This window comes from Tachypleus tridentatus, chromosome 12 (genome assembly GCF_004210375.1).
Source record: "Tachypleus tridentatus isolate NWPU-2018 chromosome 12, ASM421037v1, whole genome shotgun sequence".
Lineage (NCBI taxonomy): Eukaryota > Metazoa > Arthropoda > Merostomata > Xiphosura > Limulidae > Tachypleus > Tachypleus tridentatus.
Genome location: NC_134836.1, coordinates 34747191 through 34767942, shown reverse-complemented (window position 1 = coordinate 34767942; position 20752 = coordinate 34747191). Strand labels below are relative to the sequence as shown.

Below are 20752 nucleotides of genomic sequence, written 5' to 3'. Positions count from 1 at the left end.
TACATGATAGACGACAACTGTGTCTGAAAGCATAGTCCAGTGACGTAGAGTGTATTCAGGTAGTGTCAGACAGATTGACACTAGAATACATCCTTTTATAGCCGATTATTATACTTACTGGAAGTAACAGCGGACCAGTGCTGTTAGGGAATATAGGTCAAAAGTAACAAAGAACAAAGAACACGAGTTTAAGTGATAAATTTCAGTACGTTTCTCTTACTTTAATTTTCTATTAGACTATTGAGTTTTGTAAGTTAATGGTTTCGTTCCTTGAAAATCAATCTCAAGAGAAGGCCCGGCATGGGCAAGCGTGTTAAGGCGTACGACTCGTAATCTGAGGGTCACGGGTTCGCAACCCTGTCGCGCCAAACATGCTCGCCCTTTCAGCCATGGGGGCGTTATTATGTGAAGGTGAATCCCATTATTGGGTGGTAAAAGAGTGGCGATGGGTCTTACACTACTAAATTAGGGACGACTAGCACAGATAGCCCTCGAATAGCTTTGTGCGAAATTCAAAACAAACAAACAATCTCAAGAGAAGGAAGGCTGTGGGGCTAAACCCTTTCTAAAAGAACAGAGACTACCAGTATCTGTTTAATTATATCTACCAGTGTTACTGTATTATTTATAAAACAACGATTTTCCCCTTTTTAAAGTTGTCCATGATTTCAATTTGATACTTAAAAACTAATAATAGAATCTATTTAGATAAAAACCTACAAGTAATATCTTAAATTCATTGTCAGCTTTGTTTCTGAAAATTTCCGCAATTAAACATTTTAATAAAAATTCATTTTTACCCTCTAACTGCAGATAAAATTAGTTCAGTTAATGAAGTGTTGATATAATTTTACACTTTTCAGACCAAGATCAGGTTTGTTGAAAACAACACTAAGATAGCTGAGACCAAGATCGGTATATTTTGTAAACTCTGTAAAAACCTTTCCCAAGACATTAGGTTGTCATGCTATGTTGTTAAAATACAAACAGACAATGTTTAGTCACTAAAACTGATAGATAGGAAAAACCGAAACAATGGAAACAACAATAAAAGTATTTTTAATTTTCTTTCATAATTAATCATTATTATAATATAGGAAGTAAAAATTTGTAGCCTTTAATCATACTAACATTTCCTTCCCACCTATCAAATATCTTTCACGAACTACCACCAGTTCTATCTAACGTTTTATTGCAATATCAAGGAAGCTGTAGCACTGCCTTTGCAGAATGTTTCTTTATTATTGAGCACGAAGCTACACAAAGGGCTGTCTATGCTCTGACCACCACGAGTATCGAAACTCGGTTTCTAACAGTTTAAGTCTGCAGACATACCGGTGGTGACGACTATTCAATGAAATGCTATTTAAATATCTCTCTCTTCACTATAATTTTACAATACTATGCACAGTTTCCTTTTATAACAATATTTATGTAAGGTCTCTAAATATCGTGATCAGTTCTTGTATTTCTTGTTCTTTACTACATGGTAGCTTGAAAGCCAAAACGTAGGTGTCAACCAATTTCACGAGGTGATGTAGTTTCATAGGGTGTATCCTGTTTTATAATACTTATTAGTAATTAGTGGTAATTAAAAAAAAAAATTATTCTGGTATAAAACAAAGTTACCATTATTCCTTGCAATTAGTTTTACTACAGAAATTTGGTGTTCCTTTGAAGCAAGAATTACCAGCTAATTATAGATAAACAACAAATATTACAGTTTAACCTTACTGTATCTACAACATGGTCCAATATACGTTTATTCCTTGTCTATTAACACAGTGCTTTAAAACAACACGAAAATCAATATTTTTATTCGACAGAGCCTAGTTATTTTTTTAACAAAACAATAAGAGTAAGTTTGTTTTAAATTTTGAGTAAAGATACATGAGGGCTATCTGCGCGAGCCGTCTCTAATGCCCTCCGCTAGTAAAGCGGTAGGTCTACGGATTTACAACGCTAAAATCAAGGGTTTGATTCCCCTCGGTGGGCTCAGCAGATAGCCCGATGTAGCTTTGCTATAAGAAACACACACCGTCCCTAATTTAGCAGGGTAACACTGGAGAGAAGGTACTAATCATCACCATCTAACGCCAAACTATAAGCTACTCTTATACCAACCAATAGTGGGATTTATCGTTTCTTTATGACGCTTCCCAGGGCTACCTTCACTTCCTCTGATGTTGTGGATTCCAGAATATGAGTCTTTTTTTTTTTGCCATAGGTGCTAGTGGCCATCCGTCAAAATTGATGTTACCATTAGCAACATCATAGACATGATTGTAGTGGTCTTTCACCTGATCTTTACCAAGGCTATATCATAAAGCATTCCGGCCATCCATTATCTCATCAGCTAATCGAACATTTTCTGGTACTTGCTAAAATGTTCCACTCGGAGGAGACGTCTCTTGTATGGCCTTCAGGTAGTTTTTGGGTTTCGAATCACCTGCTTGGAAGTTCTTTCATTGTTTCAAGATGCTTATGAATGGGAAAGCTCGTCAACCCATTGTTTATTCACAATTTCAACCTCCTGCTATGTTACTTCATCGAGTCCCCTCTGATCTCTCGGTTGATTGAGGTACGAACAGAATTTATAACTTTATTCAGGGAGAAGTATTCCTTCTCAATTTAGTGCTCCAAACTGTACAATATCAAGAGGATCTCCACGACTCATGGTGTTATTTGAATCAACGTGGACGGGCGGTTGTACCTTATTGAGTTTTTTAAGACTTGCTTAGGAGTTTTTCAAGATAGGTTGTCATGCTATGTTGTTAAAATACAAACAGACAATGTTTAGTCACTAAAACTGATAGATAGGAAAAACCGAAACAATGGAAACAACAATAAAAGTATTTTTAATTTTCTTTCATAATTAATCATTATTATAATATAGGAAGTAAAAATTTGTAGCCTTTAATCATACTAACATTTCCTTCCCACCTATCAAATATCTTTCACGAACTACCACCAGTTCTATCTAACGTTTTATTGCAATATCAAGGAAGCTGTAGCACTGCCTTTGCAGAATGTTTCTTTATTATTGAGCACGAAGCTACACAAAGGGCTGTCTATGCTCTGACCACCACGAGTATCGAAACTCGGTTTCTAACAGTTTAAGTCTGCAGACATACCGGTGGTGACGACTATTCAATGAAATGCTATTTAAATATCTCTCTCTTCACTATAATTTTACAATACTATGCACAGTTTCCTTTTATAACAATATTTATGTAAGGTCTCTAAATATCGTGATCAGTTCTTGTATTTCTTGTTCTTTACTACATGGTAGCTTGAAAGCCAAAACGTAGGTGTCAACCAATTTCACGAGGTGATGTAGTTTCATAGGGTGTATCCTGTTTTATAATACTTATTAGTAATTAGTGGTAATTAAAAAAAAAATTATTCTGGTATAAAACAAAGTTACCATTATTCCTTGCAATTAGTTTTACTACAGAAATTTGGTGTTCCTTTGAAGCAAGAATTACCAGCTAATTATAGATAAACAACAAATATTACAGTTTAACCTTACTGTATCTACAACATGGTCCAATATACGTTTATTCCTTGTCTATTAACACAGTGCTTTAAAAACAACACGAAAATCAATATTTTTATTCGACAGAGCCTAGTTATTTTTTAACAAAAACAATAAGAGTAAGTTTGTTTTAAATTTTGAGTAAAGATACATGAGGGCTATCTGCGCGAGCCGTCTCTAATGCCCTCCGCTAGTAAAGCGGTAGGTCTACGGATTTACAACGCTAAAATCAAGGGTTTGATTCCCCTCGGTGGGCTCAGCAGATAGCCCGATGTAGCTTTGCTATAAGAAACACACACCGTCCCTAATTTAGCAGGGTAACACTGGAGAGAAGGTACTAATCATCACCATCTAACGCCAAACTATAAGCTACTCTTATACCAACCAATAGTGGGATTTATCGTTTCTTTATGACGCTTCCCAGGGCTACCTTCACTTCCTCTGATGTTGTGGATTCCAGAATATGAGTCTTTTTTTTTTTGCCATAGGTGCTAGTGGCCATCCGTCAAAATTGATGTTACCATTAGCAACATCATAGACATGATTGTAGTGGTCTTTCACCTGATCTTTACCAAGGCTATATCATAAAGCATTCCGGCCATCCATTATCTCATCAGCTAATCGAACATTTTCTGGTACTTGCTAAAATGTTCCACTCGGAGGAGACGTCTCTTGTATGGCCTTCAGGTAGTTTTTGGGTTTCGAATCACCTGCTTGGAAGTTCTTTCATTGTTTCAAGATGCTTATGAATGGGAAAGCTCGTCAACCCATTGTTTATTCACAATTTCAACCTCCTGCTATGTTACTTCATCGAGTCCCCTCTGATCTCTCGGTTGATTGAGGTACGAACAGAATTTATAACTTTATTCAGGGAGAAGTATTCCTTCTCAATTTAGTGCTCCAAACTGTACAATATCAAGAGGATCTCCACGACTCATGGTGTTATTTGAATCAACGTGGACGGGCGGTTGTACCTTATTGAGTTTTTTAAGACTTGCTTAGGAGTTTTTCAAGATAGATAACCTGCACAAAGAACCTTTATGTTTTTGAGACCCGTGTATACTGCTTCCGCATCCCGGAGGGTTCGTATTTCTTCCTCGGACCATACTACCTGGCGGCATCCTGACTCCTTGTGATAGTATACCTCAGGCGTTTCTGACTGTAGGATGACGATGTCTCTTATGTTGAGATAAGCCCGACCTAGTCTTAAATTTCATTTCGCAGATCTCGCAACCAAAGCTCTATAAATCTGCTGCAAACATGGAAGTTCGCCGATAAAGAGATTTTGGAAGATGACAAGCGATGGCGTCATGGTTGCTGTCATCGTTTCCCTAGAATTTACATCGTGCTTGTGCCAACGAGTTGTGTTTTTTTGCTAGATGTGCTACAAACTTTGGAAAAACCATAAACTCGTGTGGACACAAGTCACATGCCATTTTTTTTACGACTCTGTTCATAAACATTGTTGTGCCTGTCTGTTCTATGGAAATATCTGGTCCTTCTCTTAATTCATAATTGCCATCCATCGTAATGATATGGCTGTCGTTTTTCTCGTTAGGCGACATTCTATAACTTAAGCCGTCCATCAGTGTGGTTCGACTACTACCTCCACTGGTAGAAATGTCAGTTGCACCGGTTTCACTTTGGGTACGTGAACTAGTGTTGGAATAGGTATGTATCAATGCCTCTATTCCAGATGTCAGACTACCCTTTCCTTCGTCGCCAGGGATGTGCTTGGAAACTACCAACTAGGGTTGGTGCCAAGTAGTTCGGTTTTTTACCGCCGCCCTGGCACCCTACAAACGCCAAACCATAGATTTTATCAATTAAACGATTTTTCATATTTTTTTAAAATGACCTGCTCTGATATAGGGTCGGCCAGAGAGTCATACTTACTCCTGGCGGTTACCCGCAATTAATTGAAGTTCTTCACTTTGACATTCAGAATTTTAAGTCTATCTAGTTATCACATTTACAGTTTGTTTAATTAATAATCAAAATAATGAAGAAATTAGTTGGAAAGTCATTTCCTTGTGGATTAAATTAAAGAGTATGTTCAAATGAACTGTTGATTACTATAAGCGAAATATATTTACTTTGAAAAATCTGTCAGTAAATCTTTTAAAAGACATGAAAAAGCTATTGATTTTTTTCTAATTCATTTTTACTGTTTTTTCAATAAAAATCTAAAATGTAAACTGCATGCTTTCTTTCATGTGCTTTGTAGATTTTTGTACACATATTTTATACTTATTTATGTCAAATACTTAAGATATCTTTCCTCAGCAAAACATTTGTGAACATGAAATTCAAAACATTTATTTTGTCCTCTCAAGACCCACAGGACCTCAGTCTATTTGCTTATATTGTCAAAAAACACTAAAACAATTTTCATTATTGTCATGTCTTAAGCACTGAGAATAACTGGGAATATGTCGTTGGATTTAAAACTCTTTTGAAATATTATACTTTATAACCAGCGAAAGTACTCGGCTTCATTTGGGTCATTCGGTTGATATAGCTGTCATTTTTTTCACTTGTTGCCAAGTTAAAAAGGTTCTTACTAGCACCAACTCTGGAACACCCAACATAATGCTGGCCATTAGAAAAGCATGCACTTTGCAGTTTGAAACCAACAACTTTGAATGACTGTCCCTGTTCAATTTTAAACTTAAACCATTTCTGAATTGACATATTTTTCTGTTATGTTATCATTATTACCAATGGCACTTATTGTTCTACACATTAAATGTTGTTGGGTAATGAACAACTTTTTTTGTGTGTGATTTTTAGCTAGACTGCCTCATTATAAAATTAACATGCATGCAAACATGAATAAATAACACAAAACTGCACACCCTCAGGGTTCATCTAGTAAGAGGGAAAAATTTGAGGTTTCAATGTTCTTTTTTGTTGAAGCTGTGATGGTCACATTTTTCCTTTTGTTTTTTATTAAGTTATCGCACAAAAATATCTGTACATGCACATGAATGAATAAATAATAACCCAGTGCACATCCTCAAGGTTCACTCAGTATAGATACTATATTTTAGATTTCTAGACTTCTTCATCTTGGAGTTACAGCAGTCACATACACATACATTTTTTTATTATAGATAAAGAACAGAATATTAATTCCAACTTCATAACCAACCTAAAATTAATTTAAAAGTATATCATTATTTGTCACTCTTGTTATGTTAAAAAATAAGCATAAACGTATTTCTTAGATTATAGATGGGTGTTAAGCTCTAAATATGAATTGGCAGTTTCTGAGGTTCTTTGACCATCACATAAGTATTATAGAACAAAGACACTGAATTGTTCCAATATTAAACAATCACGTGAACAACAGAGCCGATAAAACATTAACAATTTTATTATTTTTACATTTCACGCTGTAAAACAGCATATTTGTAAAAGTTAAATACGAAACTTCCATGAGCTGGAAAGTATTCATGACCTTAAATCTGAAGCTTAATATTTGAAATGTATATATTTTATTTTTGAACTTTTTAAACTTCTCAATGATAACTTTTATAGAATAGAACAAATTAACGGTACTGAAGTACGCACAATTTTTGGGACAAACTGCACAGTGAAATAATGGTAGATGAGACATTTTATATGTGTTAAAGTCATCAACAATTCTGATAAGTTCTTTATAATGTCTTTCTATTTCACCATTTTAAAGTTCAATGTTAGTATATATAGTTCATATGTTATGTCAACAAACAGTAAAGACAAAGTACATTTTAAGTTTTGTATGTCTAAAATTAATTACCATGCATATAACTGTATGTGAAATTGTAATTATAAATGTTTTTATGATGCAAAAATTTCTAATTCTGGTCTTGCCTTTTTCTCTGGGACATGGGGCAGCCCTCTACTGTCTAGATCTGCTACTCGTAATTAGATTTTCAATCATCATGGTAGAAGCTTTAAAACACCTCTTTGTAAAATCACCATCATGAAAGCAACCATCTTCGAGGACTTTTTCCTCATGCTTGAACCACTAAAAAATCTGTCCACAAAAAAAAAGAATTAATTCATCAAAATTACAAAAAAACAGAAAAGAGAGTAAAGAGAAATACTCTCGGGTGAGTGAACTCACTTAGGTTTTATAATAAATCTAAAATAGAAACTCAGTATTTTAATTTATCTCAAAAGAATAAAATTGAAATTTACCATCAAATGGGAACTGCACTGATAACATTGATAAGAATTTTCCAGTAAATATTCATTCATTAATTAGCTACGCCATGTTTCTTTTTCCCAACCCTCATGCTCTAAATTAAACAAAACACCTTGGCCTAGCTAACTGGTGAATGTATATTTGTTGTAACATTTTTATCAGTGCCATAAGTGTAGCTAACAATCTGGTTGCCACTTTTGACTTTATTCCTTTAAGATGAAGGCCCGGCATGGCCAAGCGCGTTGAGTCATGCGACTCGAAAGATGAACACTTGATACATTTTCTGGTTGCACAATCCTTCACACTTAAGATGGTTTTGAATTGGGATTTATATGAAAAAGTGAAATAAGTATAGGAAACAGAAGAACTGTTGAACAACCCTGAAACTTCATGATGACGAGAAACCCACTTTAAGACACAATGTATCTCAAGATGGCTGAGAGAAGTATTAAAAATTTTATTAAAATATAGTAGAGTACAACGTTTCGACCTTCTTTGTTAATTTAATGATGACCTATGGAGGTTGAAACGTTGTCCTCTACTTTATTTTAATAAAAGTTTTAATACCCATACCAGCTGTTTTGAGATACACCCCTAAAACGTTCTTTTTTCAAATTCATACCTATCTCTAAGACAAAACTATTTTACTGTTGTCACAATCGCTTTACTACTAGTAATATTTCTTTCATTCTTCTATCTGATTATGTTTTCATCATTGTTAACTATATACTTTATTATCTTAATTTTCACCACTGGAACTTAAAATCTTTTGAATTGTTATGCATTAATTTCTTTCCCATTTGTAGGCTGAGCTTGCCCTCGGCTACTACTCCTACGTTTGTGATATAACAAACCTCATTTACTCCTAGTAATTTACACTATATTGATAGCTATCTGTTGCTTTAAGTCGAGTTTTCAAGTTAAAACCCTACATTTCATACTATCTTCAGCGTTTGTTTTGTCTGGGGTACAAACTTTTGCCTGACTCTATAAGTCTTTGTACATTTCCGTCTATAAATTACCGATTCCTGCTTGCTTCCTCCCATTCAAAATTCCAACTACTCTACATTAACAAGATGCTATATGAGTAGCATGACAGTTACAAGTCTGTTCTTACCTCTATCAATACCTCGTTCATTGGAAAGAGTTCTTCTTTCCAACCTCAATATGGCCTAGCTACCTTTTCTTCATCTTCGTGGTTGGAACGAGCAAGTCACATGTCCATCACCTTTTACAAGAGCTTGTATCACAGATCCAGTGGTAACTATTTCAGGCCTCTGAGTTCTCATATCCTAGATCTTCTTTGGGAGCTTATGACCACTACCTTGTGATTTTAGCTGTATATTTTCCTAGCTTTCTAAATCTAATGATTGATTATCTTCTCTCAACTAGGTTCTCCTCATGAACTGGTTCCTCATTTCACTCATGTCATTAAGTTATTTTTTTTCAAACAAATTCTCTAAAAATTAACCTCCAGATAAGTTTCTTAAACATAAAGTACACTGTAATCGTTTTCACAATTAACGTCTTCAAAATGTAACCTCCAGATAAATCTTTAAAACGTAACTTTCGGATAATTTTCTTAAAATTACACATCAATTATTTCTTTTAAAATTACACTCCAGGTAATTTTTAAAAAGTATTACCTCATAAAAAATTACCTCCAGATAGTTTTTTTTAAAATTAATATCTAGATAATTCTCTTTAAAATTAACTTCATGGAAGTAATATTTTAGTTACTTTCTTAAACAATAACTGCCATTTAATTTTCTTACAAAATAGCTTACAAATAATTTTTCTTAACATAATCACCCCCCTCAGTGGCTCAGCGGTATGTCTGCGGACATACAACGCTAAAAACCGAGTTCCGATACCCGTGGTGGGCAGAGCACAGATAGCCCATTGTATAGCTTTTCTGCTTAACTCAAAACAACAACAATAACCACGAAATTTTCTGAAAATTACGCACTCGGTATTTTCAAAGTTCAAAATGAAATACATTGGATTGCACCTACGAAAGATATCACTTTCTTCCTTATCAGTAGCTTATTAATTATCTGATCTTCACATCTACTGGCAATGTCAAATATGGTACGGACACAACACCAGGACATAGTTGTTCTGAAGTTTATGGAATTAATACTTACCATCCAAGGTAGCAGATGGCCCTAGTGTTCTTGGAGGTATGAGAAACTTCATTTCCCATTGCTAAAGAATTGGTGTTAGACTGTTCACACGATTTATTTAAAACTAGCAAATCTCTTACTTATTCTCTGCGGCAAATTTATGTCCCTTAAATAGAGAAATCATGGGCATCTTCAACTATCTGAGGCTTCAATGTTGCCATAGTATTACATTCTGGTTACTGTTGTAGGTGAAGGTATATAGCAGGAATCTGTAAGGAACAATGACTGAAGTCTGAGGCCTTTGCTTTTCAGAGAGATATAGAAAAACTAACGAAAGACGTTAACTTAGATAGCAGAAATTTGGATACAAGTACTGAGATTGCCAGATGTGTAGAAGCAAATACTTAGTTACTGAATTGGGTCTGGACAATTAGTGGATGTAGGGTAGTTATGTTTAATTATACCAATTCTCTCTGAAAGAATCTTTGCACATCAAACTCAAGGATTTCACGATTTCCCTCCAACATATCTGTGCTTAATTAAACCAGCTGTTTGTAGACATGCTGCCATTGTTGTCTATAGCAGACAAGGTAACGCCTTATGCCAAACAGCAAATAACTTCGTCTGTAGCCTGCTATCTGGTTGCTATACATATAGTGTGAAGTTCCAGTATGAAGGCGTTGGAAAATACTTCTTGGTTTATACAATGTCCAACGTATTGGATAAGACATGCACAGTCACCTTTAGCGAATAATCCTTGGACTTGCTTTTATCGCCTTCTCATAGGAATTTTCTTCCATTTACAATTTGTATAACATCTGCATGGTTTATAAGCTCTTCTCAGATGGTTCATATTTCGAGATCCCCTCTGCCTATTACAGTTACATACACCACATTTTGAAAACATAAGAATACAACGGATTCCTAAAACAAAATACCTCTTATTTAATATTTGTATTAAGAATAATTACAACAATAATACTTTGATCAAAGGATGAGAACATATTTACACTTTTTAGCAGCATTAGCACGTTCATTAGTTGTTGCTGAAATCTTATTTGAGGAGTCTAGACTCTACAAAATCAGCAAGTCCTCATAAGTCAGGTATATTGGCCAAAATGTGCAATTTACCCCATAATATTTCAAATGTTTTTGTTCTTTTCTATTTAAACTAACTATAATTCACTTCTTGAGTATCTTGTGGTTTTGGGAAGGTCTCCAAATTTAAAACAGCTCAATGACAGGCTGGTCTATATAAGATTTTAGAACAGGATGTATCATAATTCATCTCTACGTCAAGTGTTTGGTTTAATGATTTTAGTCGTATTTCACATTCAAATGTTGGTCATTAAATGATAAGAAAAAGAAATTTTATTAAGGTTTGAAACTGAAGTAGGTTTCAAAAGGGTTAGTTTTATTTCGTTTAACGTTTCACCCTTCATGCACAATTCGTACGTCACCAACGTAATCGCCTTTAACAGAATAGAAAAAAAATGTTTCAAATAAGTTACACAAAGATGAGAAATTCGTCAAAATTACTCTGTGGACCTAATAAACTTTTACCATATTATCAAAAAATAACAATAGCTAAACATATGGAGAATGAGCAAAAAATATTGTACCCTCCCATGAAAATGGTGTTAATTTGTTCCATCTTCTATTAGAAAACATAAGAATATGAAAACTATATGTTTTTCGTACGCACTCTACGAGATCTCTTCAAATATGATTTCGGATCCTAATTTTAACTCTGACTTTCATATATGCCTGAACCTTTCATGATTTTATTTAACTTTTTTCATGAAAAGTGTTGTGCACTTGCTGCAATTTGTTAGATCATCTTATTACAATTAGCCAACAATATGATCAAACAAGTTTCTCTGCAATTGTGGAGTCATTAAAAGATATCTTTCAAATATGAGAATGCATGGGCTGAGTTAAACCAATTAATGAAATATTTCAAGCCAAATACGTAACATTACCTTTTTGTATTACTTAAAAAGGTGGTCAGTGAATCATTCATTGAAAACATACAATGTCCACTATATATTTACCTGCAAAACTGGTTTTCGTTATTTTGAGTTTCATTTTATGTTAGATTATTGAAAAGTAAATACTTTGGATTCACTTCAACAATAACATCATCCTTAGACGATAGAGAGGTCACCTTGCTAACCATCTTGGGTTTATCAACAACTTTCCCCAAACCAAATCGTTTCCCAACAGCCATGTTACACCTTTAATGGCAGAGTAGGTCTTACTCCAACAACAACTGGTCCCGAAAATAGGTCTGATGTTAAAAAAATGTTATAAAGAAGAAAATTAACAAATATACTTTTAATGCCCTGAGAAATAACAGACTCATCAGTAGCAGAACTGGAAGTTAAAGGCAGTATACCTTCTAACAATAATGGTTTAGTTGTGTCATTATCACGTAAGATACGTATGGGCATGGGTATAGCGGAGACATTTGCCAATAACACAGAACCAACAAACGTAAAAAATCTAAATTTCTACCTAATTACATCAGTTTTTACATCTGTGGTCAAAGAAGCATCATCGGTGGTCTGGTGAATCTATGTCCATATACAGACACAAACCTTTTTGATTTCTCTTGTTCGAACTGCAACAATCAAACATAACAAAAGCAATTTTTACAGAAATGGCAGAGTAAAGAAGAAAACCTTGGTTTGGTTTTTGGAATTTCGCACAAAGCTACTCGAGAGCAATCTGTGCTAGCCGTCCCTAATTTACCAGTGTAAGACTAGAGGGAAGGCAGCTAGTCATCACCACCCACCGCCAACTCTTGGACTACTCTTTTACACACGAATAGTGGGATTGATCGTCACATTATAACGCCCCCACGGCTGGGAAGGCGAGGATGTTTGGCGCGACTCGGGCGCGAACCCGCGACCCTCAGATTACGAAGCGCACGCGTTAACGCGCTAGGCCATGCCAGGCAAAGAACGAACCACCTACACCAAATATTCCAATAAAAGAAAAGAGAAAATGGTAGCCCTGTTTTATAAACAGAACTGAGAACAGTTTTAAAATATCTCGCACTTTTTGGTGACAAACTGAAAAGTAGGAGCGAGTGGTCGAGCTGAGAAGACGTTTTGATATTAAAAGTTTGCAATAACAAGTTTATCAGTATTTAATACAGCTGATAGTGTCAGCATTTTGAATTTACAATAATTATCTGGTCGGATAAAAAACTTAAATAATGATTTTAATAAACTATTTCCATTAAATATAAACCAGCATACTGTATTGATTCTTTATATTGTTATGAATGAAGCTAGTGTATCACTGTAAACTATCCTTATATAACCAATTCATTGAGCACTTGGTGGCTGTATTATTCTTATCAGACTAATTTGTAAATCTGACGTGAGTGAAAATTTCTAACCATTTAGTAATGTCACTTACATAGTAACTTTCACCCTTTTAATTTTGTGTATTAGTTATGTATGCTTCATTTATTAAATTGTTGTTTTGCTTTGTTTATATTGAAACCCGAACTTTCAGCGTTTTAAGCCAACAAACTTGCCACTGAAGGGGTGGACAGGAGTTATTACTATTTTCTGTTACGTTTAACAACAGAAGCTGGAAAAACATTAGAAAGTGATACACCTAATATCTGAAGTTACGTGTGTTTAAATCAGAAATAGTAGACAATACAGCGAATACTTTTTCTGGCCAAGTTCAACTTACTTGTGATAAATATTTGGATATATTATTCTTGATACTAATTAGGACATATTTACTCGTGATTGGCTAGAAATAACACATGGTTCGTTATTTTGCTCATTTTGCACACGAATCTTGCACTTGGCGAATATAAAAACATCACTCGCGTGTTTAGTTTGAGTGGAAGTTGTGTTTTAGTGCAAGTAAGTTTTAAACTAAGAATAATGTCCGGTACAATTTGTAAATGCGGAGGTAGGTTGCGTTATTTGTATTACCCGATAAAGAAACACAATGTTTGTGATTGAAAATAATTTCGTGTAATAAGAGGATTTTACCGCAGGTGTGTTTTATTCTAGAAAATTATTCATTTGCGGCTGTTTAATAGATAGAGTATTATTACGTATTTTGTATGTTGGCTTCACATTTTGTGTGAAGCATTGGTTTGGGCCTTCCTTTGTTTAATACTTCGTGATTGAAGAATTTTTAATGTTTGTTTATTTGATATTAAACTTACTAGATAAATCTTGCAATTTATGACTTATTTAATCACCACTTAGTTTTTACGCAGTGAGAAGCTGTTAACTGTAGAATGTAGTTCTTATTTAAAGTAAATTCTATGATTTACTTAATGACCTCAATTAGCCTTAGACATACAACTTTCACAATTATTTCTACTTAGGTTTCTTTTCTTCCACTGATGTAATTTTTGTCTAGAATCTAGTATTTTTATTTTTGTCATTATTAAACGTTAATACGTTGAACTACTTAATTTTGTATGATTTGAGAAATCTTGACATGATGCATAAATTATTGTAATATGAACTGTTTATTTGTATACTTCTCCCATTTTTATAAATGTCAACTGAACAGTTTGCACAACTTTGTACACGTATTACTATTATAAATCTGCGTAATAGTTATAAACACACTTGTACTCTTTCTGTTCTTCAAAGATCAACTGTGCACATGCACTCAGGAGTGCACGTGTGGGAAGGAAGGAGGATGTAAGTGCACCACGTGCAACAAGAAAGACGAAACTGATAGTATTTGCAAGTGTAAAGGTATTAACAGTTTCCTTACTACACACCAACACGCGCTTAAAATATTAACTGGGGGATGTTATAAAATAACTACATTCTGTTGTAATAACTGCTGAACTTTTGCTAATTCTTGCGGCGTGTTGAAATGGGCTATATTGTTACAATATAGTTCTATAGAAAAGGTCAATTCACTGTCTTCGTTAAGCTAAACGAATAATGCAAAACTCAAATAATCGGACTTATAAAAACTACTGATGTGCATAACTGTTAAAATAACTATGCATATATCATCATTAGTAAATTAGTCTTCTACGTCCTTAACATTTGTGATAACAAAATATCTTCCACTCTCTGGACTTTTATTGTAAGAAAGTATACTTAAATTCATAAAATCAAAAGTACAATAACATTCTGAAATCTCTTGGTCACTTAGTTCACATTTAACAGCTCTGTGTGTGTGTGTGTGTGTGTATGTATATATTTAACAACACTTAAAATAGGAGAAACTCTATACCATACTGATCTTTCAAGATCCTACGTGCGCCTGTAGCGATAAGTGCACGTGCGGCCAGAAAGACGGATGTAAGTGTACTTCGTGCATGAGAAAAGACGACACTGAGGGAAGTCCATGCAAGTGTACAGATATGTCAACTCTTACTAGTTAGTATTGAAAAAATGTTCCAGAGTGACTTATTTATTTGTGTAAATAATCCTTTAAAATGACATCTAATCTTATTTCCTTTGCAGAAGGTGAACCCTGCAGTTGTACGTCCTGCACGTGCAGTAAGAAAGAATGAAGTTTCTTCTATCCCTTGGGCTGGTTCCAGTTCAATTCGTTTACTAGATTATTCGTTTTATTTATTTGTTTCTGAAATTGTTTCCAATATTATAGTTTGTTTATTTTACCATTTGTTTGATATCTTTCAAATAAACTATTTTTAAAAACAATACATTCTCTTGTATGAAATCCAGAAAGTTCGTTTGCTTGGGTTGCGTAATTCTTACTTTATATTTGAACGAACAAACTTGCGATGTAACTAATATTTCAAACTCATTAAATAATCTTATTTTTAGGTGAAATCGAGAGTTTGTAAATCATACAATAATACGTTTACATTTTACGAAACTGTTTACCACCAGTTCTATTAAACAGACTTCAACTTGTTATAGAACTTGTGCTTTCATTTATTGTGATTTCAGAAACATTCAATAACACACGACAGCTTTCGTTAATTACTTGGTTTATTAAAGTACAACCCTTTAACTTAATTATTAAATATATTTACGACCGCGAAGAATCTCGTAGATAAATTACACTTTGTCTCGAATAACTCAAACGAACTGCATCAGTAACGGGGTGTACATAACGTATAGTTTATATAATATCATGTAGTGACCTATTCGTTCTCTTGATAGGTTTTATTTACTGATATGTTAATCCTTCCACAAACTATAATTACACAAAGTAGATTTTAAATACTAAAGATGTTTCGTGCAAATATCTGTAAGAATGATACTTTTTTCTACACTCGCTTCTAACAAAATAACTGCAGGAAGCACATTGTCAACGAAAGAACCTTATAACAAACGTACTACTCCGAAATGAAAATAATATGGCGTTATTAAATAACACTGCGTAAAATAACAACATCAGAATAATTTACATATCTGCTACATAGAATGCTGCTGTTAAGAGCAGATGTGAAAAAACGAGTTGCTCTTTTGTGACCTGATATGGACTTTTTGTTTTGATATTTAAATTTCTTAAAATTTTAGGTTCTACATTTTCGTATTTTTACCGGTTGAAATATATAGTAACGTTTTCTATTTAGATAAAAAAAACGATTACAAAACAAATTAGATGTGTTTTCTTTAGGAACATTGTGAATGTAGCACAAAGGCTGGTATAGGTTGTAACACTTGTTTTGATAAGTTTTATTTCTTGTTCTCTGCTTAATTGTTTAATACCACCACTAGCTGTTCTTAGATGCATTTTTAATCAAAGTGGGTTTCTCGTCATCAGAACTATAAATATACCTTACCAAAGATTACTACTTATGTTGCATTCCGCATTGGGAGTTTCTACATCTTAAATTAAACTCCATCCTTGCCCTACAATTTCTAATTGGAGGATAACGTAGGAAACAATATCATTTGATAGATCAAAACATAAGGTTTCTGCCTGCTGTTTGTAAATAATATCCATCATTCTAACTGTTGGCAGTTCGTTGTAGCAAGTGAGTCTGTTTGTATATATAAACAATTAAATTAAAATGCTAGGTTTATTTTACCCGAGTAATATCTATCAATTAGTAATTATACTTTTACATTTCAATACATGTTGGCTGAACCTGATCAACTACTATCAGGTTTTATTTTTGGTGCTGGTCAGGTTTTTGAAATACAAAACTCCTCAATGACAGACTAATCCCAGAAGAAAAAGTAAGAAAATTGTAACAGTGTGATGTATTGTTTTTAACAGGTGATTTATCCAAGAACAACGGACGAGCCTTGTACGGTTAGTCACTTGTATACATTTAGAACTTGTAAGGTGCACAAAATTTTAGAAAGTTTGATTTTCTTTATAATCCTTAAAAAAAGAAACGAAGCTGCAACGTAAGGCTGTGACAGTTTTACTGGGATATGTGATCACCGTATTCATCAAATGCATAACGTTTTTTAATATTTATCTGAGAAAGTACAGTACTTCCAAGCAATATCAGATCTACAAATTACACTTTGCCGTTTTAAATATTTTCTCTACGCTTGTAGTAGCGAATGTAAGTGTAACAAGTAAGATGGATGCAAGTTTACAACGTTGTAAGATTCGGGAGAAGCTGCGAAAACGCTACGGAAAAAAGGTTTGTTTTTAAATTTTGCACACTGGACTCGTAACCTGAGGGTCCCGACAACACAGAGCCTCAGATACTTGAGGATACCTGTGGCTTTCTCGACTGAAGGGAAATAAAGATGTCGCAGATACTTAGTCCCAGATGCCTCTAAGAACACCAGGGCCTTCTGCAACATTTGTTAGTATCAGTGCCATAACCTCTGGAACAATTAACTCCTGGTGTTGCGTCAGTACCACCATTGACACTACCAGTGGATGTGAAGATAACGTAATAAGTAACTAAAAAGCTAAAAGGTGTCATATTTCTTTCATACATTGCATTATTGTTTTAAACCTTCAAGCGTATGTCATGGAATTTCTATTTTCTTTATTTTTATCTATTACACTGTTATGGTGAAATCATGGTGTCCAGCATGTCCTGAGCGTTACTTTGTTCTACATTCTTTGTTTCTTTGTACTACATAGTAGACAACAATTGTGCCTGTAAGCATAGTCCAATAACGTAGAGTGTATTCAGGTTAGACAGATTGACACGAGAATACATCCTTTAATAGCCGATTATGAAACTTACTAGAAGTAACAGCGGACCAGTGCTATTAGGGGACATAGGTCAAAAGTAACACAGAACAAAGAACACGAGTTTAAGTGATAAATTTCAATACGTTTCTCTTACTTTTATAGGTTAATGGTTTCGTTCCTTGAAAATCCTTCTCAAGAGAAGGCCCGGCATGGCCAAGCGTGTTAAGGCGTACGACTCGTAATCTGAGAATCACGGGTTTGCATCCCCGTCGCGCCAAACATGCTCACCCCTTCAGCCGCGGGGCGTTATAATGTGACGTTATAATGTGACGGTGAAACCCATACTTCGGTGGTAAAAGAGTAGTCCAAGAGTTGGCGGTGGGTCTTACACTGCTAAATTAGGGACGACTAGCACAGATAGCCCTCGATTAGATTTGTGCGAAATTCAAGACAAACAGACAATCTCAAGATAAGAAATACTGTGGGACTAAACCCTTTCTAAAAGAACAGAGACTACCAGTATTTGTTTAATTATATCCACCAGTCTTCCTGTTTTATTTATAAAACAACGATTTTCCCCTTTTTAAAGTTGTCCATGATTTCAATTTGATCCTTAAAAACTAATAATAGAATCTATTAAGATAAAAACCTACAAGTAATATCTTAAATTCATTGTCAGCTTTGTTTCTGAAAATTTCCGCAATTAAACATTTTAATAAAAAAATCACCTTTTTACCCTTTAACTTTAGATAAAATTAGTTCAGTTAATGAAGTGTTTATATAATTTGACACTTTTCAGACCAAGATCAGGTTTGTTGAAAACAATACTAAGATAGCTGAGACCAGGACCGGTATATTTTGTCAACTCGGTAAAAACCTTTCCCAAGAAATTAGGTTGTCTCGTTAGCTTGTTAAAATACAAACAGACAGTGTTTAGTAACTAAAACTGATAGATAGGAAAATCCCAAAAAAATGGAAACAACAATAAAAGTATTTTTCATAAAATATTTTAATAAATAATTTTATTCCATATGGCCTGGTTATTTTTTAATAAAACCAATAACAGTCTATCTGAGTTAGCCGTCTCTAATGCCCTCCGCTAATAAAGCGGTAGGTCTACGGATTTACAACGCTAAAATCAGGGGTTCGATTCCCCTTGGTGGGCTCAGTAGATAGCCCGATGTAGCTTTGATATAAGAAACACACACACAGACACACCGTCCCTAATTTAGCAGGGTAACACTAGAGAGAAGGTACTAATCATCACCACCTAACGTCAAACCTTGAGCTACTCTTTTATCCAACCAACAGTGGGATTGATCTTTCTTTATAACGCCCCTAGGGCCACCTTCATTTCCTCTGATGTTGTGTATTCCAGGATATGAGTCTTGTTTGCCATAGATGGTAGTGGGCATCCGTCAAAATTGATGTTACCATTAGCAACATCATAGACATGATCGTAGACTTTATCGATATCAAGAGGATCTCCACGACTCATGGTGTTATTTGAATCAACGTGGACGGGCGGTTGTATCTTATTGAGTTATCTGAGACTTGTTTAGGAGTTTTCCAAGATAGATATCCTGCACAAAGAACATTTATGTTTTTGCGACCCGTGTATACTGCTTCCGCATCTCGGAGGGTTCGTATTTCTTTCTCGGACCATACTACCCGGCGGCATTCTGACTCCTTGTGATAGTATACCTTAGGCGTTTCTGATTGTAGAATGACGATGTCTCTTATGTTGAGATAAGCCCAACCTAGTCTTAAATTTCATTTCGCAGATCTCGCAACCAAAGCTCTAGGAATCTGCTGCAAACATGGAATTTCGTCCATAAAGACATTTTGGAAGATGACAAGCGATGGCGTCATGGTTGCTGTCATCGTTTCCAGAATTTACATCGTGCTTGTGCCAACGAGTTGTGTTTTTTTGCTAGATGTGCTACAAACTTTGGAAAAGCCATAAACTCGTGTGGACACAAGTCACATGCCATTTTTTTTACGACTCTGTTCATAAACATTGTTGTGCCTGTCTGTTCTATGGAAATATCTGGTCATTCTCTTAATTCATAATTGCCATCCATCGTAATGATATGGCTGTCGTTTTTCTCGTTAGGCGACATTCTATAACTTAAGCCGTCCATCAGTGTGGTTCGACTACTACCTCCACTGGTAGAAATGTCAGTTGCACCGGTTTCACTTTGGGTACGTGAACTAGTGTTGGAATAGGTATGTATCAATGCCTCTATTCCAGATGTCAGACTACCCTTTCCTTCGTCGCCAGGGATGTGCTTGGAAGCTACCAACTAGGGTTGGTGCCAAGTAGTTCGGTTTTACCGCCGCCCTAGCACTCTACACACGCCAAATCATAGATTTTATCAATTAAACGACTTTCCATATTTTTTTTAAAATGACCTGCTCTGATATAGGTTGGCCAGAGTCATACTTACTCATGCCGGTTACCTGCGATTGGTTGAAGTTCTTCACTTTGACATTCAGAATTTTAAGTCTATCTAGTTATCACATTTACAATTTGTTTAATTAATAATCAAAATATTGAAGAAATTAGTTGAAAAGTCATTTCCTTATGGATTAAGTTAAAGAGTATGTTCAAATGAACTGTTGATTACTATTAGCGAAATATATTTACTTTGAAAAATCTGTCAGTAAATCTTTTAAAAGACAAGAAAAAGCTATTGGTTCTTGTCCAATTCATTTTCACTGTTTTTCATTAAAAATTTACAATGTAAACTGCATGTTTTCTTTCATGTGCTTTGCAGCTTTTTGTACACA

At 34.7% G+C, this 20752-nt stretch overlaps 2 long non-coding RNA genes across 2 annotated transcripts in view; both read left to right on the top strand.

The window, feature by feature from the left end:
• LOC143235586 (uncharacterized) overlaps positions 1–20752 on the top strand; it is a 211195-nt gene that overhangs the window by 24704 nt on the left and 165739 nt on the right. The window lies entirely within an intron of this gene.
• Positions 13744–20752, top strand: part of LOC143235588 (uncharacterized) — a 63589-nt gene continuing 56580 nt past the window's right edge. The window contains exon 1 of the long non-coding RNA XR_013019330.1: positions 13744–13801. This is a non-coding gene — a long non-coding RNA (uncharacterized LOC143235588). The remainder of the gene's footprint in view (positions 13802–20752) is intronic.